The sequence below is a fragment of the Haematobia irritans genome, chromosome 5, assembly GCF_050003625.1.
Source record: "Haematobia irritans isolate KBUSLIRL chromosome 5, ASM5000362v1, whole genome shotgun sequence".
NCBI classification, from domain to species: Eukaryota; Metazoa; Arthropoda; class Insecta; order Diptera; family Muscidae; genus Haematobia; species Haematobia irritans.
Genome location: NC_134401.1, coordinates 161945034 through 161972132, shown reverse-complemented (window position 1 = coordinate 161972132; position 27099 = coordinate 161945034). Strand labels below are relative to the sequence as shown.

General features: G+C 30.5%; 1 protein-coding gene across 9 annotated transcripts in view; it reads left to right on the top strand.

The window, feature by feature from the left end:
- ITP (ion transport peptide) overlaps nt 1-27099 on the top strand; it is a 115183-nt gene that overhangs the window by 21090 nt on the left and 66994 nt on the right. For 2 of the 9 annotated variants that reach the window (XM_075309273.1, XM_075309269.1), the window contains exon 1: nt 25239-25594. The exons of 3 other annotated variants lie outside the window; for them this stretch is intronic. The gene's annotated coding sequence lies outside the window, so the exon portion shown is untranslated. Of the gene's footprint in view, nt 1-2851; nt 4243-25232; nt 25595-27099 lie in introns of those variants that run through there. 4 more of the 9 variants (XM_075309274.1, XM_075309272.1, XM_075309270.1 and 1 more) reach the window with 4 other exon arrangements.

Sequence of the window (27099 nt, the reverse complement as noted above, 5' to 3'; positions counted from 1 at the left end):
TTTATGCAACTAAAAAATACAGAAAATAGAGATAGAATATTAAGTTTATCAGTTATACACTGAGTTAAAAGAACTGTGGCGTACACCTAAAAGAAAGGGGATGTGGGGTCAGATGTAGAAATAGTAAGAAACATACAAACAAAATACTTTTATCCCTTGAACATCGAGGCACTCAACTATCTAGGGATTTGAAGCTTAGTATATATCAAGTATTGACTTGAGAGCTTCCACTTAAACAAATGAACGTCCAAAGTCAATAATCGTTTATACCTTCTTTGATCTTTTGGAAAATAAAAATAGTATATATTCTCGCATATGTAAGCCTATAGCCTACACTTACATTTATTTACAAAATGAATCTATGCAGATATTTTTTTGATGTATCTTACATGACAATGGGCAATGAACGAGAACGACGGCGACGACACTGAATAAAGTATGAATGAATGATGATTTACACAATGCGAGTACACATCCCCTCTCATACATAATTATACATTAGGTGTTTATGCATGTATTTGTAGACATCATCAGCTTTGTAAATAGACTATTTCTCTTCTTCATTTTCTTCGTTCATACTCTCTTCACAAAACACAACAGCAGAAAAGCTGAGTAATGCATAATGGTCTCCCTCATTATTTCATAGTAGGTGGCTTAGAGTTACAGTTAGTGTCAAAGCATAGTATTTCGACTTGATTTCATGCATAGTAGCATTTTCGGATATTTTGTCTATGAATTATTACGATGAAAGTTCGCGCGTTGATATAAGGAAAAAAACTACGAGATTGCAGACACTGTCACAGGAAAATTAAAATCAAGGACTTATATGGTAAATTTAGATGTATGGAAATGAAAACCTTTTTAAGCCATAGAATGACTATGGTCTTAAAAATCGCCATAAACTGGAGCATTGGTACCAGTCCTATGATAGCTTCGTGAGTGGCAATTTGCAAAAGTTTCCTGTTGGGAATGTTAAACAATTTTAAATACATATACGGATCATCCTTCTATTATATTCCGATAAAATATCGATATTTTCAAAATCGACTAACCTCATATTATTGCTGTTGTGGATCGATTAATTAACTTTTGATCAAAAACGACGGTTGATTCTAGTCAAAATCTATTAAAAAGTTATGTAAAACTATTAAACCCCCCCTTTTGATGTAAAAGGGCAATAGTAGGGCTGTCATTCGTGATCGATTTTTATAAATCCCGGAATTCGGGATTTCAAAATATAGAATCGGGATTTTCCGGGATCCTTCAAATATTTTAAGTAATAACAATCTACAGCGCCAAAAAATTGTTATACATTAAACCTATTTAGTTTAATTCAATGTTGTTATAAAAAAAAAAAAAACAACAACAAAAGAACATATGTTAAGAGTAAATTAAAACGCAAGTTTAAATTCCTATAATACTTAACGAACACTTACTCCAACTCAACATTGTAAAGAAAAGAAAAACAAAAATATTATGAAAAAAAAATAAATTAAAAAAGCCATTTCATATAGCTATTTTACACACCAAAACAATATTAGGCGTATTTTCTTATACTTGTGATAATCCTTTTGTACTTCGATTTAAGTAAAAATATCAATGCATCCAAATTTTTATCAGATAATCGCGATCTTGTCATATTTTCGACGAACCTTTTATCATTGCTTTTTATTTTATATGGCACGAATTCCATTTCACATGACCTCATCCAAGGACCTTATCGTTTACTTCGATTTTTGATGAAATTGTGCTGTTTTGTATACCTCAAGTATGCACTCAAAAAAAAGTGAACTCTCTATTTCACTAAAGCCAATTTAACTTTATCTTCTTTCATGGAATTATTATGTTTGGAGAAAGTTTCCTTTACTCTAATAATTTTTTGCGTACATTAGTTAAATTAACTAAAACCGAGAAAAAAATATACACAAAGGAAGTGTAAAGATTAACTAAATTGGTGTCTTCCACAAAATAGTTCATTATTTCTTTAAATTTGTAAATTTTACTACAAATGCGTTCATCATGAACTTCGTATGTCACTAAAGACATTCTTGCAATTTTGAACTCCAATATTTTCAAATCAATAAATCAATATCTTCAAACTACAAAATTTTCTTTAACAAGTGAAAAAACTTAATTATGTCCAATAAATTTTCTTGAATTTGTCGATAAATATTTACTTATTTTTATGACATCGCCGTGATGCCAGCGTTTGTAATACTGTTTAGTTAAAATTTTCTAAAACTATTCAAAATTTTCTAAAATTAACCGAAAGTGGGTTCACAGTTTTTTCAGTGTGGTGTACCATAAATGTTTATTAACTCAATTTGTCGGGTATGAAATCTAAGAACCGTTTACATTGAGTGAAGACTCCAATTTATTTAATAAACAATCATAAGAACCCACAATTTTAACAAATTGGAATTATTTTTTCGGGATCCTGAAAACTCCCGGGATTCAAAGTAAACAATCCCGGAATTCGGGACATATCCCGTTCCAAAAAAACCGGGGAGGGAATTTATCCCGGGTGACAGCCCTAGCCCATAGCAATCAAATAACGATATTATAGATTTACAATATTCTATTATGGCAGCATTGCATGTCCCAGCGTTGTATGACACTCATTGTACACATTTGACGATCATTAAAAAAATACCGCTCTTTCTCTCACACACATGGTATCCCGAATGTAGTTGTTGTTGGTAGAATGTGTGTAGTACCTATTTATGTATGGTTTGACCACACATACTGAGTAACTGCTTTTTTTTTGTTTGTTAATTTGACTCAGTGAACTGTCACCGCGGACAGAACAACACAACGGCGTCATTATATAGTGGAGATATTTTTGTCTATTTTTCTTTTGGAAAATTTAAAAATATTCTATTTATATTTTCAGTAGAAATCTGTTGCTCCATAAGGTAGCTTGCTTAGAGTTAAAACAAAGTGATCAAAAATAAAATCTTTAATAATTGTGTTTACTTTCGCTTTCGGTTTGCCTAACGGAGCTATGAGTAATGATCGTTGTAATCGTCTATGAGTAGTGATCGTCGGGTTGCAGCGGGCTAGACACGAAGTAATGCATTTTGAGGAAATCATTTAAAATGGTAGCGATTTGTAAGAGGCGTGAATATAAAAATAAAAAATATATATATTTTAAGGGTAAGGGCTTGGCTGTGTTGTAAATGGTAAAATCCCATTTAAGTCACCCTATTACTGTGTATTATCAAGAATTGGAATATCAGTGCGCATACCAGGAATTATTTTTATGTGAAATCTGTGAATATGTTTGTCATAATTTCCATTTAAATTGTTGCCAATTATCAATTGACGACATCGTGTATGAGTGTAATGCGTGTGAAAATCCCTCACATTATAGGCTCTGAAATACCCCAAATCCCTACTTGGGCTATAACTTCTGTATTTGTTGCCTGGTACTGAGTGTTACCCACCAATGTAAATCTAAAATACGCATACTTCTCCTCATATCATAACTCAGTTTTATTTCGCAAAAAACGGCAACAACAACAAAAATGCAAAATGCAACGATGACGTACTGCCGCCTATGCAGCGACATATTCTGTGTGAAGTAATACGCCGCCGCGTATGGACAAACTGACAGCAGACGGACGTATGGACGGACAATGTGATGAAATTTACCAATTACAAGCAATTGCAAGTTTTGATATTATCACTCAGTGTTTAGTGTTGCTTTTGTTTTGTTTGTTATATTGTGTGTGTGTGTATGTGTCTATGTTATATCTCATAAAGCATACTTAATGTCGTCGTTGTCGTCATCTTGCCAGCATCGAATTCAAAAAGACCTAACGAAGATCCACACAAAATGGAGATTAATATCTCATTTCCCCCAAAGTGTCAAAGAAATCAGCAGTTACAGCAGCTCTATCAGCATCTGCAACTGAATAACAACCACAACAACAATGAGAAAAAATGAATTTACAACAACAATAATAATAATGTCAACATTAAAAACTTCATGTCTCGGAGACAATAATAAAAATTGCATACCGCATAAGAGTTCAAATGCAAATCATTCATAATTCGAATTATCATTTTGAATTAAATTTGAAACTGCATTTTCTGCAATTTTGTCATAATTGCATAAAAAAAAATAGTTATATGTAATAAGTAAATATATGTTAATTTACATTAAACTAAACAAAAGGAATATAACAAATACCCACTACGGATATACGGAGATAAACCTTTTGCTCGTTATATTTTAAGGTAAGGAATCTTTATTAGTATATTAACTACTAACGGCCATTTTCATGTAGCTCCGTTAGGCTTTAACTGCCAGTTAACAGAAAGTAAATTGCAAATATCTTCTCTCCAGTTAACTTTAACTGAAAAATTTTCGTCAGTTAAGTTCATAACTGGCATATGGAATATATATGCAAGATGACAGCTTCGTCCATAATACGGTTTAAAAGCTGGTTAGTTAACGGAACACTAACGGAGCTTTATGAAAATGGGGGTAAATAGAACTAATATTGCATAATGTCCATTTTACCGGTGTCTTGGAAAGTCGATAAATCGACTACGAGTAGTTAATGTCGCTTTCATCTGTATTCTATTCTATAAAAAAGGAAACTTTGGTCCTCTTTATTCCATGGCATTTTTTTCTGTTTCAATCACGAAATTAATTGATCTAATTAATATTTTATTTGAAATGTATTCAATCACAGAAATGATAGTATCAATTGAAAAATTAATTGATCCAATTAAAAAATTAATTGATACTATTAATTTGTGTGATTGATTTTTATTTCAATTAAAAAATTTGTTGAATCAATTACATTTTTAATTTAATTTAATATTAAAACTCAATATTTTAATTGGAAAAATTCCGTGAAATTTTTTTTCTGTGCATAGAAAGGGGTGGAAATGGAGCAATTAGAAATAGGGTTTTTATTTTGAGGGCTCAAGCGCTCATTTATAATTTACTCCAAAATTGTGAAATCATTCCATGAGGACTCGATTTGGACTACCCCCCATGTTCCGATATTCGGAACCGCAAATCTCAAGAATTTAGTCTTCATACAAATTAAAAAAAATTAAAATACTATCGGACATAAATTAAATTTGTATTTGAACTTCTTATCAAAGGGAACCTTGTGCTCAAAAATTAAATTTGAACGTTTTAGGGTTAAGAAAATATTACCAAACGAAAATTTTGGGATTTGCGACTCCGAATATCGGAACATATCCCAATATATCCAATAAATATGGAAAAGATCATAATGACTCACTTTCATATTGATCTACCGTCCAATTCTATTACTTGAGTATTTAGAAGCAAATTTTCGTTCATAAATACTTGGGGATCGAACTCTCATTTTCATTTCTCGAGCATTTGGAAGACGATCACCGGTCTACTGGTGTTGTGTTATGTTATAGCTTACTTTCTACTTTCTACAGCAGAGTCTATTGCTTCATTTTTTTCATAAAAACTTGTAAAAAAATGTATGCACAATATGGGGAACGAAAACGCCCTACTTTGGGTACAAGACTCTGAACGATACTGGCAACACTGTTTTTAACTCGGTAATGAGAATGAAGATCCCTATCATTGAGATGATATTTGAAATGGACTCATTGATAAAAAAAAAAACAACAAAGCTCATTGACCAAAAAAAAAAAAACAAGAAAAACCCATACACAAATGCTGGGAAAATCAGGATTTGTAAGTGTAAGCGTATCTGGAAAACTGTAAAACAATTACGGGAGGGAATATACTTATGGTGTTTTCTTTTCTTTAAAAAAGAGCTTTGCCTTCATTTTGTCTGTATAGATTTTTAAAATGGTCCCAGTAACCTAAAAAAATGCTATAATTTCAGCGGGCAGAATAGGATTCAAAGGAGCAAACAGGGCAATCGCAGCACTCGTTTGTCGGCAGTGCTGAAAATGCCCGCAATTTGCCTCTATGAGTGCTTCTATCACAACAGAATTCGAAGCCTTTTTGCACTTTTGCCTCCTTTTTTAGAAAATAACCTATAAAGTTAATTTTCCGGACAAAATGCTAAATGAAGGCAAAATCTATATGATCACCTGAAACCAGCTTCAAGAGCAAAAATTAATTTTTGATGGAGAACATGAATGTTATATTCTCGGAAATTACATTTCTGATTTCGACAAGCATTTTATGTTTGTTCTATGTTCCTCGCCCATTTTGCTCTTGAAATATTTTTGAGGTGATCATACTCCTTCTCTGCGCGTATAATTCGAATTAATTTATAAACCCATCGAGAGCTCTCCTCTATCACCGGTTATGGCTATACCCCAGGGTTTTGTTCTTTGACACAGTGAGCCAAAAAAAAAAAATTAGCCAATTGGAAAAACTATTTTCAAATTCTAATCGATCTACACTCCAATGGGACTAATAATAAAAAATTAATTTCAGCTCGAACAAATGTTGCTTTTTATAAAAATTTTATGATTTACATACATATGTATGTGTCGACGCCTGAAATATTTAATTTTCTGCTACGGAGTTCGTCAACTTTTATCTGGCGTTTAGTAGTGATCATTACACAAATTTATATGGCCCCACTTAAGGTTATTTACATTGATTTGTTTTGTGTGTTTTCGGCTGCCATCATTAGTTTGTTCTGCGATAAGACTTAACATATATTTTGTTGTTGTTGTTATTTTATTTTTCAAATAGTTTCATGCCCAAATAAAGAATAAACTGGCACACAAAGAGGTACATCACACACGCACATACTTTTGCTGTGGGAATTGTTACAAGGTCAATGTTTTTTTTTTTTTGTTGCCTCTCCCTTAGCTGAATATTACAAAATTACAATTCCGTTATTTATTGGCAAACAAAAGATCTTATATGTATATAAAAAAAAAAAAACAAATGTATTGTATTTTTATATCGCCTCGACGTTTTTTCATCGTTACATGTTCTCGTTGTTGGGCGCCATTTGTTTATACGTGTAATTATCACAATTGGTTTTTTTATTACTAATAAAATTGTTATATGTTTTGTTGTTCATGATCACAGTTTTATTAAGGCTACTACTCATCATAACACTCGTGCGTATATTATATTATGATGGTGGGGGGAGGGGGTGGTCTGTAATATGATCCATCCATATATGAATTATCATCTACAAAGAATAGCCTTTAGTTATGTGAATAAGTTACTTTGTGTCCCATGAGCCTTGCCAACCAATAGGTTTCAATAGTCAACATTAGTCAGTATTAAGTACTCATAATTTCCGTTTCCGACCATCTACCGAAGATTAAATCAAACTATGCGTGTATGCTATCGTGTGTGTGTTTGTGTGAGTGAGCTCGGGTGAGTCGTTTTGTTTATGCTGTTGATCACAATAACGACAACAACAACTACACTGTAGTACATTCTCATTAAATGACAACGCATGGGAACATTCTTTTGGGAGAGCTAATAGAGTACGATTGGTATGATGGTACAGACTCATACAACACTTCATTGAGATTAATATTATGCCACTATATTGTAATATACGAGGGTCAAAGGGAAAGGGGTTGTAGTCACGGTTACCACACGAGCCAAAAATAATCTACCAAAATTTTACGAAAATTTTACCAAAAAACAACCAAATAAAAAAATCTTATATTGCAGTGTTTGATCATATTTTGTGGTTATTATGAAAAAAAATGTTTCATATTTTTTACTAATTTATTTTAATAATGACTTTAAGAAAAATTTAGTCAACTTTTAATTTTGTTTAAATTTTGTTTCTACAGAACACTTTTAAAAATTTTCTTTTCTACAGAAAAAAATCCAAAATGTTAAAGTTTATTTCAAAATTTATTTCTATAGAAAATTTTGTCAAAATTTTATTTCTATAGATAATTTTGTCAAAATTTTAGAAAATATAAAATTATGTCAAAATTTTGTTTCCATAAAAAATTTTGTAAAAATTGTATTTTCAAAGAACGTTTTGTCCAAATTTTATTTCTATAGAAAATTTCGTCAAAATTTTATTTCTTTAGAAAATTTTGTCAAAATTTTATTTCTATAGAAAATTTTGTCAAAATCTTATTTCTATAGAAAATTTTGTCAAAATTGTATTTCTATAGAAAATTTTATCAAAATTTTATTTCTATAGAAAATTTAGTCAACATTTTATTTCTAGGGTAAACAATCCACAAAAATTTTTGTTTAACACTTTTCAAAACTGTCATAAATGTCTGTACACATAACAGGTTGGCTGATAAGTCCCCGGTCTGACACATAGATGGCGTTGCTTGTATTAAATGCATATTACTTTTATATAGTACCAACCTTCAAATGATTCGTGTCAAAATTTCTGTCAATTAGTGTCGTCTGTAAGTCAATTAGTTTGTGAGATAGAGCATCTTTTGTGAATCTTTGAAAAAAATGGAAAAAAAGGAATTTCGTGTTTTGATAAAATACTGTTTTCTGCAGGGAAAAAATACGGTGGAAGCAAAAACTTGGCTTGATAATGAGTTTCTGGATTCTGTCCCCAACAATAATTGATTGGTATGCAAAATTCAAGAGTGGTTAAATGAGCACGGAGGACGGTGAACGCAGTGGACGACCGAAAGAGGTGGTTACCGACGAAAACATAAAAAATCCACAAAATGATTTTGAATGACCGTAAAATGAAGTTGATCGAGATAGCAGAGGCCTTAAAGATATCAAAGGAACGTGTTGGTCATATCATTCATCAATATTTGGATATGCGGAAGCTCTGTGCAAAATGGGTGCCGCGCGAGCTCACATTTGACCAAAAACAACAAAGTGTTGATGATTCTGAGCGGTGTTTGCAGCTGTTAACTCGTAATACACCCGAGTTTTTCCGTCGATATATGACAATTAATGAAACATGGCTCCATTACTACACTCCTGAGTCCAATCGACAGTCGGCTGAGTGGACAGCGACCGGTGAATCGTCTCCGAAGCGTGGAAAGACTCAAAAGTCCGCTGGCAAAGTAATGGCCTCTGTTTTTGGGATGCACATGGAATAATTTTTATCGATTATCTTGAGAAGGGAAAAACCATCAACAGTGACTATTATATGGCGTTATTGGAGCGTTTTAATGTCGAAATCGCGGCAAAACGGCCCCATATGAAGAAGAAAAAAGTGTTGTTCCACCAAGACAACGCACCGTGCCACAAGTCATTGAGAACGATGGCAAAAATTCATGAATTGGGCTTCGAATTGCTTCCCCACCCACCGCTGGCTCCTTTTCTTGTTCTCAGACCTCTTGTTTCTTGTTCTCAGACCTCAAAAGGATGCTCGCAGGGAAACAATTTGGCTGCAATGAAGAGGTGATCGCCGAAACTGAGGCCTATTTTGAGGCAAATCCGAAGGAGTACTACCAAAATGGTATCAAAAAATTGGAAGGTCGTTATAATCGTTGCATCGCTCTTGAAGGCAACTATGTTGAATAATAAATACGAATTTTGACAAAAAAAATGTGTTTTTCTTTGTTAGACCGGGGGCTTATCAGCCAACCTGGTATTCCTCCCAAATGCATTATGTTTTAAAACTAAAAAAAAAATTATATGCTTTATATTTTAATTTTATTATTTTTTCTGCCTAATTTTATATACCGGGATGCGTCTGTCCGTTTGGCCCTGTTATTTGGTAATCACAAGTCCAATTTATTGACCGATTCTAATTAAATCATATATTGTGGTACCAAGGACAAGATCTATTGAGCTTGAAAAAACGGTCCCATATAAATGTGTATGGGATGTGATCTCACAATTTAAAGCTGATTTTAAGGATTTTACACAAACACCATGTATTTGTAATTTTCATCCAATTTGCATGATATTTTGAATATGGTGCTTTTATAGAGCCCTAAACAAACTGCTAAGAATTTTATAGAAAATTAATAAAAAATTGTTTTTATGTTAGCTTGATATCCAAGCAGCCAGTTTTTTCGTCCAAATTTATTTTATTACAATGTTAATACGAGCTTATTGAATATGAAGATTAAGGAATTGGTATTATTAAGTTGTTGAAAAGAAAATGCCAGATGCCAATTTCCACAAGCCTGCCTACACACAAAAAAATTTCACGAAAATTTTTCCAATTAAAATTTTAATTGAGTTTTAAAAAATATTCAATTAAAAAGTTTATTGATTCAACAAATTTTGTAATTGAAACCAAAATCAATCACAAAAATAATAGTATTAGATAATTTTTTAATTGGATCAATTAACTTTTTAATTGACCTTCAATTATTTTTTTAATTGATACTATCATTTCATTTTTTAATTGATACTATCATTTTAATTAATTGAATCAGAATTTTTTTTTGTGTGTATACACATGTTTCATCGCTGGCTAAGTCGAATTTCTATAGTCTGTGGTGTAGATCTGGCGGGGAAATTATATACAAGAATTATTCCTTCCAAATTGAACCATTTTTCATCACCACTGGGATTTTTCGCGAAAATTAATTGTGGCTATAAATTTTTACAAGAGTTTTGAGAAACTAAACAACACACTTGCAAATCATACCTCATATAAGCGTTTGTAGTTCAAACATATAAACCTACAAATGAATGGGTATAATGCTCACTAAATAAATAATGATTATTTAAACAATTTACATCACAGACATTCTGTAGACTCTATGACGACAATGAATGAGTGAGCAAACAAAAAAAATAAGATTTTTATTTTTTTATTTTGTGAACATTTTATGGTAAAAAATAATAAAAATTATCGAAAAAATAGTGGAATAACAATAAAATATAATTGTAAATGATATTCATATAGACTCGTATTATTATATCATATTGCAATGGACTACATGAGATTATAGACAAGAGTATAAATTTTGAAACTGTACTTCTACTACTCATCGAGTTAACTGACATATGGTTTTAAGGTGAAATTAAAACAGTAATGCTGAGATTGAAGAAAAAACTCAGAATACTAAACCTAACGAAACATTTTGTTCGCGAAATTTTATATTTTCTTTAATATAAGTAAGTTCGTCATAAAAGTGTGTGTTTTTAGGTTATGTTAGCCTGACCAAAGATTAAAAACTCTTCCACGAGCATGTCCGCCTTACATAAATGATTATGGTTTCAACACATTATGCCCTACGGGAATTTGGTGCAAATTGCCCCTAACGGACCTACCGGTGATACAGTTTGTCGCAGTTTTTAAATAGTCATAATTTAATGATTTACACACTCACTTGATATAATAATCTTTTTGGATCTACACATTTAGTGAAGTAACAGGATGGCTGATAAGTCCCCGGTCTAACAAAGAAAAACACATTTTTTTGTCAAAATTCGTTTATATTATTCAACATAGTTCCCTTCAAGAGCGATACAACGATTATAACGACCTTCCAAGTTTTTGATACCATTTTGGTAGTACTCCTTCGGTTTTGCCTAAAAATAGGCCTCAGTTTCGGCGATCACCTCTTCATTGCAGCCAAATTGTTTCCCTGCGAGCATCCTTTTGAGGTCTGAGAACAAGAAATAGTCGCTGGGGGCCAGATCTGGAGAATACGGTGGGTGGGGAAGCAATTCGAAGCCCAATTCATTAATTTTTGCCATCGTTCTCAATGACTTGTTGCACGGTGTGTTGTCTTGGTGGATCAACACTTTTTTCTTCTTGATATGGGGCCGTTTTGCCGCGATTTCGACCTTCAAACGCTCCAATAACGCCATATAATAGTCACTGTTGATGGTTTTTCCCTTCTCAAGATAATCGATAAAAATTATTCCATGCGCATCCCAAAAAACAGAGGCCATTACTTTGCCAGCGGATTTTTGAGTCTTTCCACGCTTCGGAGACGCTTCACAATAACAAAATTGCTTCACAAAATACGTTCTATCTCACAAACTAATTGACTTACAGACGTCAAATTTTGACACGAATCATTTGAAGGTTGGTACTATATAAAAATTATATGCATTTAATACTAGCGACGCCATCTATGTGCAGACCGGGGACTTATCAGCCAACCTGTTAGAATTATCAGAATAACCTATTGTTTCACATTTCAAAAGCTTTTGACTTCTGGTGCGATTCGGATAATCAAAATGAAACAGATTCCTAAGAGTTTGTCCGAGACTGGTTCATGTTGACCTGTCGATGGAGTGCTACTACTAAAATGTCCCAGTACGTGTCCTTAGGAACGAGATCAAGACGTGTCCTAAAGTGTAAATTTACCCCGTCAATGACAAACCATTGTTAAAGTGACCGGTCCCTTCCATACGCCTTGACCAGAACTAGGACTGGTCCATACACACCAGGGACTAGTCCTGTACCGGTCCTATGGTTGATCCATTTCCCGTAGGGTGTTTTCACATTTCGTTTGATTGGAGAGAGGTCATTGTCGGTCACGTTAGCCCTTACTACCACTCCAGATGTAGAATTTGTCCACGTCATAGAATACGATGTTCGAAAATTCACCACATTCGTGGAAGAACAGCAATTTCTTTGCTCTTTCGAAACTAAAGCCCATATTCATAAAAGTTAAGGTAAACTTTAACCCTTTCACTACCGATGTCCACTTAGAAGGACATTCGAAAAAGACACAAAATTCTATTTTCCCACTTAGTTTCGATTTATTTCTCGATGTTATTTTAAAGTAGAGGCTTTAATCTAAATAAGCTATCAATATTGTCCATATTGGTGAGGTCTAAAATACATTTTTATAAACTTATTTAACAATGAACGAAAAGTACGAAAATTTGAGACAATTTTTGTACTGTATGTTTCTAGTAAATGGACATTTCTACAAAAACTTTAGCTGATACTTTTACGGGTTCGTTTTTGTATTTTTTCTCACACTTTGAAAGATATTATAGTCCAAATTGTGCTTATTTTCGTAAGTCCATTTGGTCACAATTCAAGAATCAAGTTTTCAGAACAAGCTCATATAGCTCTTGAAGTAATTGAGGTAGGTTTCCAAAATGACAATTTTTGTTCTACATGCTATTAGTACAAGTAAAAAAAGAAGAAAAATAAAAATTTTTATCATTAGGTTTATTTCGGTAGTGAAAGGGTTAACCCCACTATTACCATAAAAATTCCTTCGATAAACTGTCAGTAAGTTATAATGAATATGAGCATAAATGTTTGGTGTAAAATCGTGTGGCTTTCGAATCTTTTAAGGTCCTGTGATTGTATCTTTAGCAATTTGATTTCCACTAAGGCATCGATTTCTTTAGATTCGAGCTTTCTCTCGACAAACCATGTAGGTGCAATTGTTTTTTACCACCACCGTGGTAAAGCTCATTACGATTTATGGAACGATATACAAACATTTATTAAGTTTTCGGGATTTGAGCTCACAAACCATAGCCATTTGTTATATTCCATTCACCCACGATTGCTAACAAATTTGGCATCTGGACACCACAATTGTCCTGAACACAGAAAAAAATTTCACAAAAATAATTTTAATTGATTAAAATTTTTATTGAATTTGCAAAAATATTCAATAAACAAATTAATTAATTCAAAAAATTTTTGTAATTAAAACAATCCCAAGAATTAATAATACCAATATTTTTTTTTTTTAATTGGATCAATTAATTGTTTAATTGCCTTTGCTGATTGATCACGGTTGCCACATATGGTAGAATTATACCAAAAATGGTAGATTTTTTCTGTTTGGTAGATTGGTAGAATTCTTGATATTTTAGTAGATTTTGCAAAGTATTTCTCTCCAAATTAGATATACTTCAATTTGTATAGAAATACGATTTTGGCAACATTTTTAGAGATATAAAATTTTGACAAAATTTTCTATAGAAGTAAATTTTGACAAAATTTTCTATAGAAGTAAATTTTGACAAAATTTTCTATAAAAGTAAATTTTGAGATTTTCTAGAGAAATAAAATTTTGACAAAATTTTTTAGAGAAGAAAGTGGCAAAATTTTGATCAAAAACATCAATTTTTTAAATTTGGTAAAATTTTCTTCAAATTTTGGTAGATTAGTTTTTTGGACGAGTGGCAACCGTGTGATTGATACTAAAATTTCTGTGATTGAAGACATTTCAATTAAAAATTAATTGGATCAATTAATTTCGTGATTGAATCCAAAAATTATTTTGTTGTTAAACGATTATTAGAACCATAGGAGATATGTCAAATTTGGTTTATTATCGATAAAATTGGTCTCCAGATTTTACGAGATATTTAAGATTCCTTTAAAACTCAAACAAACTTGAACCGATCTACTTGGGATAATATCTCCATCTGAAATTCTATATATTTTTTTCAAGTAACACGCTACGATGAAGAGTTTTCAAAGGAATCTATTATATTTAGGGTTTTTTCCCGGAACGCGATACCGGGAATTCCCGGGAATTTGCTATTTTTTCGTTCCCGCTTTCCCGGGAATTAAGTGCGGGAATTCCCGGGATTTTTTTTTACAATATTCTATATATAATAAAATCTAGTTAAAGTGGTCTTTGGAAATATAATGTGAATGACTATGGTACCAAGTAGTAGTAGTTACTTGTGGGACATACATAGTCGTAGGTTCTAGCCCAGATTCTAACGGGCTCCCAATTGATAAAAAGAAGGTTGCTCTTCCTAATTTATGATTGTCATATATCTGTAAACCGGCATTCCGATAGACTGGTAGACTGAGTAAACCTTAAAAATGTCCCGTTATGTATTTTAATTTCAAGCTTATACCTCATACACATTAAGATCGAAATCTATTAAAAATTGATTTTAAATCCCTTATTTATAAGACAAATTACAATTAAAATCTATTTAAAGCGGATTTTGGAAGTGTAATGTGAATGTGTTTCCCTTTTGGGAATATTGACCGAGTATGTGCATATAGTGACCCCGTACGCAGAGAAGGAATATGATCACCTCAAACATGTTTCAAGAGCAAAATGTTATTTTTGTATGGTGACCATGTAACATGTTTGTCACTAAAATGTTATTTCCTTGTCAAATATAACCTGCTTTCCGAAATTAGATACATGATTTCCGAGAAAATAACATGGTTGCGAAAACCATGTTATATGGTCACCACCCAAAAATAGAATTTTGCTCTTAAAACATGTTTGAGGTGATCATATTCCTTCTCTGGGTGCGTTTTACGATGGTGAAATCGAAATAAGTTTCTGTCATTTCCAAACAGTTCTTTAATGTTCAAAAAATCCCTCTATACTAATAGTTTGCTTCCGAAAACTATACCCAAAGAGACACAAAATATTTCGTATTTTAGTATGATTTATGACTGATGTAAGAGATCAAAAGAATATATACTGTTAGTTGTCCAAGTAGTGCCTTATAACCATAGTTTTAGGCGATTTCAAATGTCTAAATGTATGTCACATCAAAGCAGGTTTCCCTTTGACCGGGATACCGGGAAATTCGAAAAAAATTTCCGCTTTCCCGGGAATGGAAAAAGTCCGGGAAAAAGAAAACCCTAATTATATTTAATTCATGGTGGTGGGTATATAAGATTCGGCCGGACCGAACTTAATGTGGTATATATATTTGCAAAATAAAAAAAACTAATTAGCTAATCTTTAATAATAAATGCAAAAGAGCGTAATATTAGTCATAAACAAATATGCAGCCCTCATCACGAAATTATTATCTCACTACGTGGGTGTATGCTTATCTCTCTAATTTAGTTAATATTGTTGGCCCATAATTACAGTGTCTATCGATTTGATATGCATGCCACTCAATTTGTTCGACTAATTCGATAAATCAATCATAAACAATACATATGAGTGGCTAATATTGCCAAGATTAAGTTAAATATGTGTGTGCTTTTTTTTACTTTCCAATCAACTGTGTGATAAGAATAATTAGTAAAGTGAGTAGGTCTTCTATTGTGTAATAATTTATAACAAGAAAAAAAAGAAAACAAATCGTAAACATAACTTATTACGTATTTATATTATATTTTTATAATTACCTCCAGGCACTCATAGAAAATATATAATATTTAATTTAATTACAATATTATATAAAATATTTCATATTTATGTTATTTTTATAGCTTTTTTATTATGGTTATAGGTGAGTATTAAGTTCGAGTTTAGCCGCTAAAATCGCTAAAGTGAAAATTAAATCAGTAAGAAAAATGCATGAAATTATACATATTTGTTGCAAATTTTATTATAACTTGATGGGGAAAAGCCCAAAGCAAATTTTCACAAAGTGTGTATTCCTTAAAATGGATTATTAAAGAAAAGTAATCGTGAAAAAATAACGTTTTTAACGGCTAAACTCGAACTTAACCCTTTCTACCCCGAATTTGTATAGGTATCGCTAAATTTTTTTTTTTTACTTTTAATCATGTTGCGTCTAGCCAAAATTTCGGGTCGCGGTAGAGAATGTTGCCTGTGGGCAACTTTGGGCAATTGTGACTACAAACTATTTTGTATTGTAATGATAGACGTATTACGTTTTATTGGATTTTTGTTAAGTTTTTTGTTATTTTACAGTAAATATGTACTTAGATGCGCGCGTGAGTGGAATTTCAATCACGCTCAAACACATTCACGAAGAAATATTTGTACTCACGCATGCCATGTGGGTAGGAATTCACGGTCACGAAATGAAAAGTCATACTCGCACACGCTCAAACATGAACAATGTTTGTCTCACGCTTTCGCACGATTCACGACAATTTTCGTAATTCACGACAAATCTCGTAAGTCACGAATATTTTCGGAACACGACAATTTTCGTGGCTCAATAAAATTCTGGTAATTAACGAAATTTCTCGTGACTCACGCTATTGAAATCTTAAGCGTGATTAAATATGTAAAGGTGATTAAAATCGGTGACCTTGAATTTAATCGTGAACGTGAATTTGTTCGTGATTGTGACTTTTTGTGTCTGTTTTACCGTGAGTGCGAATTTTATCGTGAATATGAATTTTATTGTTAACGTGAATTTTATCTTGAGCGTGAGTTGGATCGTGAGCGTGGGTTGGATCGTGAAAGTAAATTTTTATCGGGAGCGTGATTTCGGAGAAAGTTTACTCACTCACAATCACGAACACAATTTGATTTTTACTCACGCTCACGCGCCACACATTTTTCTTTAATCCCGTTCACGCACATTCACGAGGTTTCGTTTAAATTTCATTCACGAGATTTCGTTTAAATTTCATTCACGGCTTCGCGTGACTCACGAAAATGTTTTGTTTTTTTTTGTTTTTAACCCATGTAAATTTTACTGGCGGTGTAAAAAACCAAAGTATTATAAAGCGTCAATATTCGTGCTAATCCACTAGTATGTTGCCAAGAAGTGGCTTCCTCCCTTTTTACGATTCCTTCCAAATTCCCCACTGCACTGCTGATATGTTTTCCAGATCATCGCCGCATTTCTCGTCACTGGTACATCCCAATTGAAGTTCAAAATTTTTTCAAAACCATTGTTTTTCAAACCTTTTTTCTCCAGGTCTTATGTTCAAAAATATGTATTTTACTAACACAATTGCCCACACACAAAAATTTTTTTTCTCTGATTCAATCACCAAATTAATTGATCCAATTAATTTTTTAATTGAAATGTCTTCAATCACGAAAATGATAGTATCAATCACAGTTTTAATTGGGCATAGAAAAAATTCTTGATTAAAAAATTAATTGATTTTTTCAGCAAAATTCAATTAATTTTGTAATTGATTCAATTAAAAATTTAATTGATGTTGATTGCAATACGCAATTAATTTATTAATTAAAAAAGGTAACTATTTTTAATTACTTAGTTAGATTGGCTTAGAGTTTTTATTTGGATTAACAAATGATTGTTTGAAATACATTTTTAATTAAAAAAATGTAAAAAAAATCAGCACTTTTTTTAACTGAATTAGTCTTCCGAATTTGATTAAAAAGTTAATTGTATCAATTAATTTTTTGATTAAACATTTTAAAAATTTCAATCATTGACTTAATTAACTTAATGTTTCTATCATTAATTGTATCAATTAATTTATTAATTGAAAAAAAAAAATTTCAACTTCAATTAACTTTTTAATTGGAAATATTTTGGTGATATTTTTTTCTGTGCAAAGTTGCCCACAGGCAACTTTTCAATTTTAAAAATTTCCCATCTGTTGTTTTTTTGCAATTTTAAGATTTGACTTCCAGGAATATTTTATTTGACATGTATTACAATAGATTTAATAAAAACTTTCAACATTTTAGTTGTAGTTTTTGAAAAAAGTCACATGTATAAAAACCTCTTTTTAAATTCGCAAATATTTGTTTCTTGAGGTACGTGCGTATTAATGAAAAATGTTTTGCTAATTGACAACCAAATAAGCTGATTTTTCATTCAACTTGAAGAAAACACTTATAGCTTTCGATACCGTTACAGTTTTATGAACAAAAACAAAAACAACGCTGACAGTGAGTCTCAAAACACAAAAAGTTGCCCACAGGCAACTTTAGGGTCGAAAGGGTTAATACCCACCTTATGGTGAAATAGAAATTTTTCTGAAACAATTCAAAACTCAATCTGTTAGTTGTGAATTATATAACGATCAAAAAGTAATGTGTGAAAACGAATAGTGATAAATCTTTTTAAGTTCAATCCCCGGCAATTAGTCACTTTCATTTCAACTACCAACCAATGAGCAACTTATATATTTAATAAAGGATTTATTAAACGAAAATTCGAAATATTTCTTATTTATAATACATAAAAACCCCCTTTATGAATATGTACGAGTAATTCTTTCCCTGTAAGATATCTCAAGTGTACTAATAATTACCCTACTTTCGAAAAGTTCATCAATAAATCTCCCAATTGTGATTCATTTCTAATTAATGGATCAATTATAGCTATATGAGTTTAATTCTTTGTAATCATTCATTCATGGTGTGGTGGTATTTTTCCCTAACAATTTGTTGCAATGGAATTATTTCTTGTAAATCAAACAATTTTTGTTCATATACAATATTCCTGGGATCTAGATAATTTCTTAGAAATTTTAATAAATTCCCATAGAATTAGTATTTTCAAAGCAATGAGAGTATTTGTTTTTTTGTGAAACAATGCAATTGATACACGTCGTCTGTATTACTACTTGTTTCTTTCCATTTTCGATTCGAATTTTTAATGAATTAGTGGCTACACCTTTAGGCTATACAGTTACATGTAAATAAATAGCAAATATATTGGAATTATTATATTTTCTATAGAAATAAAATTTTGACAAAATTTTCTATAGAAATAAAAATTAGACAAAACTTTCTATAGAAATAAAATTTTGACAAAATTTTTTATAGAAATAGAATTTTGACAAAATTTTTTATAAAAATAAAATTTTGACAAAATTTTCTATAGAAATAAAATTTTGACAAAATTTTCTATAGAAATAAAATTTTGACAAAATTTTCCATAGAAATGAAATATTGACAAAATTTTCAATATAAATAAAATTTTGACAAAATTTTCTATAAAAATAAAATTTTGACAAAATTTTCTATAAAAATAAAATTTTGACAACATTTTTTATAAAAATGCAATTTTGACAAAATTTTCTATAGAAATAAAATTTTGACAAAATTTTCTATAGAAATAAAATTTTGACAAAATTTTCTATAGAAATAAAATTTTGACAAAATTTTTTATAAAAATAAAATTTTGACGAAATTTTCAATAGAAATAAAATTTTACAACATTTTCTATAGAAATAAAATTTTGACAAGATTTTCTATACAAATGAAATTTTTAAAAAATTTTCTATAGAAATAAAATTTTGACAAAATTTTCTATAGAAATAAAATTTTGACAAAATTTTCAATAGAAACAAAATTTTGAAAAAAATTTCTATAGAAATAAAATTTTGACAACATTTTCTATAGAAATAAAATTTTGACAACATTTTTTATCGAAATAAAATTTTGACAAAATTTTCAACAGAAATAAAATTTTGACAAAATTTTCTATAGAAATAAAATTTTGACAAAATTTTCTATAGAAATAAAATGTTGACAAAATTTTCTATAGAAATAAAATTTTGACAAAATTTTCTATAGAAATAAAATTTTGACAAAATTTTCTATAGAAATAAAATTTTGACAAAATTTTCTATAGAAATACAATTTTGACAAAATTTTCTATAGAAATAGAATTTTGATAAGATTTCCGATTATTCGATTTGCATTATATTTTTTTCATTAAATTTTGTTGATATTAAAAATTTTCATAAAATTAAGAAAAAATTGTAATTTTATAAAAGAAATAATCCCCTTAGTATTAGAAAAAAGTTTCAATTTTTTTCAACACCACTGTAGACAAAGACTCTAAGATAATCTCTACATGGTGTTCGAACAATAAATTTCCAAATAATTAGAGTCTATTTAAATTAATTTGCCTTTAATTTGCCGCTTTTACAATTGAGATGTTCTCACATCAAATAGATTCCCATAAATCGATAAAAAAATACATTCCCTTTAAATCACTCAATATTCATTTCTGTTCTCCGAGAACTAATGAAATTGCCCACTATGGTTAATTACATGCAAGTGTTACTTACAAGTGGTAACAATGCCCACTAGCATTCCCCCTTATAAAATTTCCATTGACATGTACAAAAGTACATAAATTCCGATATGATGGGCATCACTGTCACCGGCGAAAAATGTGTAAATAGAAAAATAATAGAAAAACATAAAATAACCAAAGACAAAAACAAAAATAACAATGAAGGAAATACAAAAAACAACAAGTGGTTGGCTATAGGTGTCTGGGACATGCATGCGATCTCTTCACAAAATAATAAAAAACGCAAAACGAATTGAAAGAGCAAAGAAGAAATTTGAGCATGAGAAGATAAGAGTGAGAGTGTGTTAAAAAGAGACACAGAGAGAAAGAAAGAAATTGCAGTTTTGTAGCGTAATAGATACGCATTGTAAACTAAAGTATCTGATGGCTAATATGTTTCAGCAACATGTTGATGAAATACGTTGGTTAAACCAACGAAGTGCATTCTGTCTGAAGTAAATAGTACAATGTTTAGATTTAACGTTTAATCAGTCATTACTTGAATTTGATTTTTAAAATTAAAACCAAGATATCTCATTTATCTAATAACACACGAAAAATATTTACAAAAGACCATTGTTAAAAATAAATGTCGAGAAAAAAATTATGGCCCATATTTGAAACAATTTTATAGCCATTCATCTCTTGTATTTACTGTTGTAATATCTGCACTGAAAGAAAGGTTTTCTTTTCTGAGGAAAAAAATTACAGCAAACTAAGTTTTGCAACAAGTTTTATTTTGGGAACTCGGTACAAATGTCAGTGTAAGAAATATGCTAAAAAACTAAAGTGGTCCTAACCCGTAAGAAAATGTAGGTTTATTTTAGAAATATAAAGAATATTTCAGATAAGGTATCTTATTTTCAATAGAAAGATCGAATAAAATCAAAATTTCTAAAGTATCCTATTTCCTATTTTATTTTTTCGATTTAAACTGTGAATTGGGTCTTCAAAGGCAAATTAATTTTACCACCGAAAACATGTCGTGTAATTTCTTTATTTTTCTGTTGTTTAAGAAAATATTTTAGTTAAAATTTGTAGAAATGCCTTTGGCTGCAAAGTTTAAGATTGACTTATTTATGGTAGCATCTATCATTGATAGACAGAAAAAATATTTTTTATTTTCAATCTTGAAATTAACTGATCCAATTAATTTTTAATTGAAATGTCTTCAAGACAGTGATGTCAACATTAAGTTGTAATTGTTGTGTCATGTTGCCAGTATGTTTCTAGGGCAACGGTGTCCCCAATTTTGACACTATTTTCTATAGAAATAAATTTTTGACACAATTTTCTATAGAAAAAAAATATCGATCACAAACATCTTAATTGATGTTTGTGATCGATATTTTTAAAATTTAATTTATTTTTAAATTAATTGATCCAATTAAAAAATTTAATTTTCTGTTTTCTTTTTATGACCACTTAGTTTTTTTTTATCAGATTTTTATTTATTTTAATGGGCTGTTTGGCTCAATGTGTATAAATACAAATAAAACAAGTTTATTTCATCTTTTTTACTTTATTTCATTTAATTGGTTCTATTAATTTTTGTTTCAATTAAAAAATTTGTTGAACCAATTAAACTTTTAATTTAGAATTCAATTAAAATTGTAATTGAAATATTTTTGGTGAAATTTGTTTGTGTGTAGAAGGGATTTGGTGTGGAATTTCCATAATTTTGGGGATTTTTGTGGGGATCTCTTCGAAATCCGTCTGCAATAATTTATTTTGGAGGCCCAAGTGCTAATTTATATTTTACTCAGCTAGGTTAAGACATTTTTCTATAATTGTGAAATCATTTTATGAGTATCGAGCCTAAATGTTGCCCTGTTATCCGTGTTCATCACTGATTTGAACCATATACCTATTCCATAAATACATTAATAATGAAGATGGTTCACATTCATATGTATCCAACACTCAATTTTAGTGATTAGATTAGAAATAAATGTTCGTCCATAAATACATGGCTTCCCATTTCGTTTTTCGAACATTTGGAAGACAGTCGCTGCGCGCAAAAAAATAATTTTTTCCTCCCAAACGAAATTTTGGACAAACAAAGTTCGTTTCTCATTTGCTTGTCGCTGTAAGGAAGTGTATTTGGAAGAAAAGTATATACTTTTTGTGATAAACGTTTATTCTTTTCCAGGATGTAAAAACAATTTCATAAAGAAAAACTCAAAAAAAAAACATTGTTTTCTTGCTAATTGCATTTTCCCTCACATCTTCCTCACATCCACAAGGTTTTTTAGTTCTTAACACCTTTTCCTATAATACCAACAATGTAGAAGAAATTATACGATTTTATAAATAATAATTTTTTTACCTTTCGTCTGGACGGAGAATCGAACCGCGGACCATGCACTTTGTAAGCCAACACACTAACCACTCAGCTATACCTGTTATGGTCATCAATAGATAAATATCCATATAAGTTATATTTATATAGCATAGCTTGCGGCGCCCACGAACCGAATAAACAAAGTTTATTTAACAGAAACACACATTTAGTTTGGCACCGTGGAGCAGTGGTTGCTATGTCCGACTTGCATGTCAAGGGTCGTGGGTTCGAACCCTGCTTCGTGGGATCGAACAGGGTTCGATCCCTGTTCGGAAAATTCCCAAAAAAATGTTCAATATTACATTGTAGTATATTAAATTTTGAACTGTAAAATGTGTCTTATTAAAGACCTAAAGTCAGAAAAGAACAGTGTTTGATATAAACGAAATGGACGGTGTTGTTGTTTCAAAAATAACTTTTTTTAATGAAAAAATAAAAATTTTGTAACAAATGATTTTTTTTTTGGTTATAAAAGTTTAAAATTTTCGAAGCAATTCAAAAAACTCTAACAAAAGAAAAACGTTTTCGGTACATGTTTTACAAACGTTTTTTTTTTTCTTTGCTTGTCGAAGACAGTCGCTGGTCTCCTAGTGTTGTGTTTCGAAATCTTGATCTTATTGCAGCTGACAATAAATTTTTTATTTTTTCCAATTTTTAAATCATTATCAATATTCCACCGCAGAGCCTATTTCTTTATTTTTTTCCATAAAATTTTGTAAAAAATATATTGAGGAATTTTGATTTAAATTGGAGATTTTTGGGGACGGTAGCGTCATACTTTGGGGAGAAGAGTCAAAAAAATATTGGCAACACTGGCCCTTGCGTCAAAGATGGATATTAGCATAGAGCAAGTACGTTAAGAGTGAAAACGTAAGTCAGAAAATGTGAATAGCGTTTATGGTCCTCATACACTCAAAAGTGAACTCTCCACGGAACTAAAGCCAATTTAACTCTATTTTAGCTCATGAAATTATTATGTTTTGAGAAAGTTTTCGTGGCCTTAAGAAATTTTGCGTATGTTAATTAAATGAAATATAAACATTTAAAATTAATTTATTTATAAATTTACAATCATAATAAATTATGGAAATAAACAGAATAAAATAGGTGCTAACAACATAGGTTTTCGACCTGTAAAAATGGAAACAATTACACAAAAACAGCAAAACGATTTATTTCCCACAAAATAGTTCGGGATTTCCTAAAATTTTTAAATTTTACCTCAAATGCACCCATCGTGAACCTTCTGTTTGTTTTGAGTATACGAATAGAAGCTTATTTACGTATTTTTCCTTTGCAAGTGTCCATTTGTGACGTGTTTTGAAGCTTTTTTATAATGATTTTACAGCTTAGTATACAGATAAATAACGTCGTTTATAAGTGTTCATTTTTGAAGCGCGTTCGAACAAAAAACGAATCACAACACTGTCAAAAAACTTTGTTAGTATGAAATGTCATCTTTCTAACGCCATCTAGCGGAACCCCATCGGAATTAAAGAGCGTAAAATCAGTGTTGCCATTTTGGTTCGATCGAACTAAATCGCGACTAAAACGAGTCTCCAAGAACTCAAATTTGGAAAACGATTTTTATGTGGGCATGGACCGGGTAAAAATTATGGATAATTTTTTAAGATTATTAGAGAAAATATAACTATTGGGATCGGCTTGTACGGGGGTATATAATTATTGACCGATGTGCATTTATAAGATTGTTTATTGTTATCACGTACTACGGAAAAATGGTCCGCTGGTGGGAATTTTGGTTCGATTTTGGAAAAATTTTGGTCCAAAATAAAATTTCGTTTTGACAATGCTACGTAAGATATAGATAAATAACATCGTTTATTGGAAAATAAAAATACATCAACTGCAATTAATTTCAACTAATAAAACATAAAGTTAAATTAAACAAAATTCAATGGAATTAAATTAAATAAATCTTATGTTGAATTAAAATAACATAAATGAAAGTACATTAATGTAACTTAAGATAAGGTAAAGCAAATTAAATGACTCATCATTCATAATATTATAGTACAGTTTGACAATAGGAATTAGGTGAATTATATAGCATTAGATTAAACAAACAGGCAAAAAAATCAAAAATTTGTTTTTGTCTATATAGTAATATTATCATATTTTTTTTTTAATATTAGGAGAAAAATAATCAAATGCTAGCAACTGTTAACAAACACATCCGCCTTGTATACAAAATCACTAGATCATGTCCAAGCACCAGTGATGCGCAATATACTTCCAGCCTCTCTCACGTGTACCAAAAACCGTACACGACTGTCAACATGTTGTAGCAACTTAACTGAAGCATTAATACAAATACATTTGCTTTTGCCAGCATTAACATTAGTCCTTTATAGCTTCTCAACAAGAAAACATCTCGAAGCAATAAAACGAAGATAAAAAAGAAACAAAAGAGACATAATTCAAACAAAAATCCATATAAAATAGCAAGCAACCGGTAGATCAAAACACAACATTTAAGTCCAGTTTAAGTGTGAAAATATTATTTGTTTCCGAAAGATATATTTCAAAAAAAAAAATCACAAAATTCAAAAGATACAAAGTAACACTAAAAACAACGACAACAAGAGAATACAAAACGCAGTGGTATTGAATTATTTGTTTACTTTCTGAACCTCAAGAAAACAAATATCAAAATAAAATTTTAAAGGCCAATTTTTAATATCAACATAGAAATTGTAAATAAATAGAAAAAGGTGATTAGATGATTTTCTTTGATTTTTCAAAAAATCGTGAAGTTTGAAAGCATTAAAAGAAAAAAAAATATATATATTTAAAAAATATTGAAAACATATGCTTAAAAAAATCACAATACGTTTTTTGGTAATACAATATTTTAGCCAATATTTTGCCATTTAAAATATTTTGAACCAAAAATGCATTTAAAAAAATTGTTTTAAAATGAGGCCGCCGTATACAGTGGAAAAATACAAAATAATAACAATAATAATTGCCATTCAAATTAAGGAGTCTTTCACACAATTTACCTGTATTTCTTTTGCATTGCCCGTCAAACCACGTCACTCCTTATGGAGATTCCCAAAACTAAAAAAAAATAAATTTTACAATGATAAAAACAATAATATATGGAATTACGATTATTATCACCAATGATGATTGGTTATTGACAATCTTCGGGTGAAATAAAACGAAAAAAAGAAAACAAAAACTCCACTAACACTGATCGAAACACTTCAGCAATCAGCCAGCAAGCCAGTTAGCCAAGTACCAACAAGTCAAAACGGTTAATATGTTACCAATTGATTCTTCACACAAACCAACCAATCTCTACTCCATTGTTTCGCATTTTTACTACCACAATACGCACGCGCGACGGGGATTCTTCTTGAGTTCTCTTCAGCAACCTTTTGAACAGTGGTGTCCAAATTGAGAGCAGTGATTGCGGAAAGTAAGATGTTTTTTGGGAAATCTTAGTATTTACACTACCACTCTCCTTGGCATTCTTATTGAAGTCCCTTCAGCCACTTTTTGAACAGTGGTGTGCAAGTTGAGAGCAGTGATTTCAGAAAGTATACAGGCGTTTTATTTTTTGGAAAAATCTTATCGGTCCAAGTACATCTATTCTATGAAAGATCCCATTAATTTATAAAAAAGTAAAAATTTATCTACAAATTAATATTTTTTTTCAAACGGTAGCCTCCTTGCCGATCATGTTGGCATAATACTCAGTGTTGCCAGTATTGGGAAATTTTCCCAAAATTAGGGATACGTTTTTGTGGATGGGGATGAAAATGTTTAGTTGGAAATTAGGGGATTTGGTGGGGGAATTTCCATAAATTTGGGGGTTTTTTGATATGGATGCAGGATTTAATTTTGGGCGCCAAAGCCAAGGTTGCCACTCGAGCCAAAAATTATCTACCAAAATTTCTATTGAACATTTTCTCTAAAATTTTATTTCTAAAGAACATTTTCTCTAAAATTTTATTTATATAGGAAATATTGTGTAAATTTTATTTCTATAGAAAATGTTGTCAAAATGTTATTTCTATAGAAAATTTTGTCAAAATTTTATTTCTATAGAAAATTTTCTCAAAAATTTTATTTCTATAGAACATTTTCTCAAAAATTTTATTTCTATAGAACTTTTTCTCAAAAATTTTATTTATATAGGAAATTTTGTCTAAATTTTATTTCCATAGAAAAATTTGTCAACATTTTATTTCCATAGAAAAATTGTCAA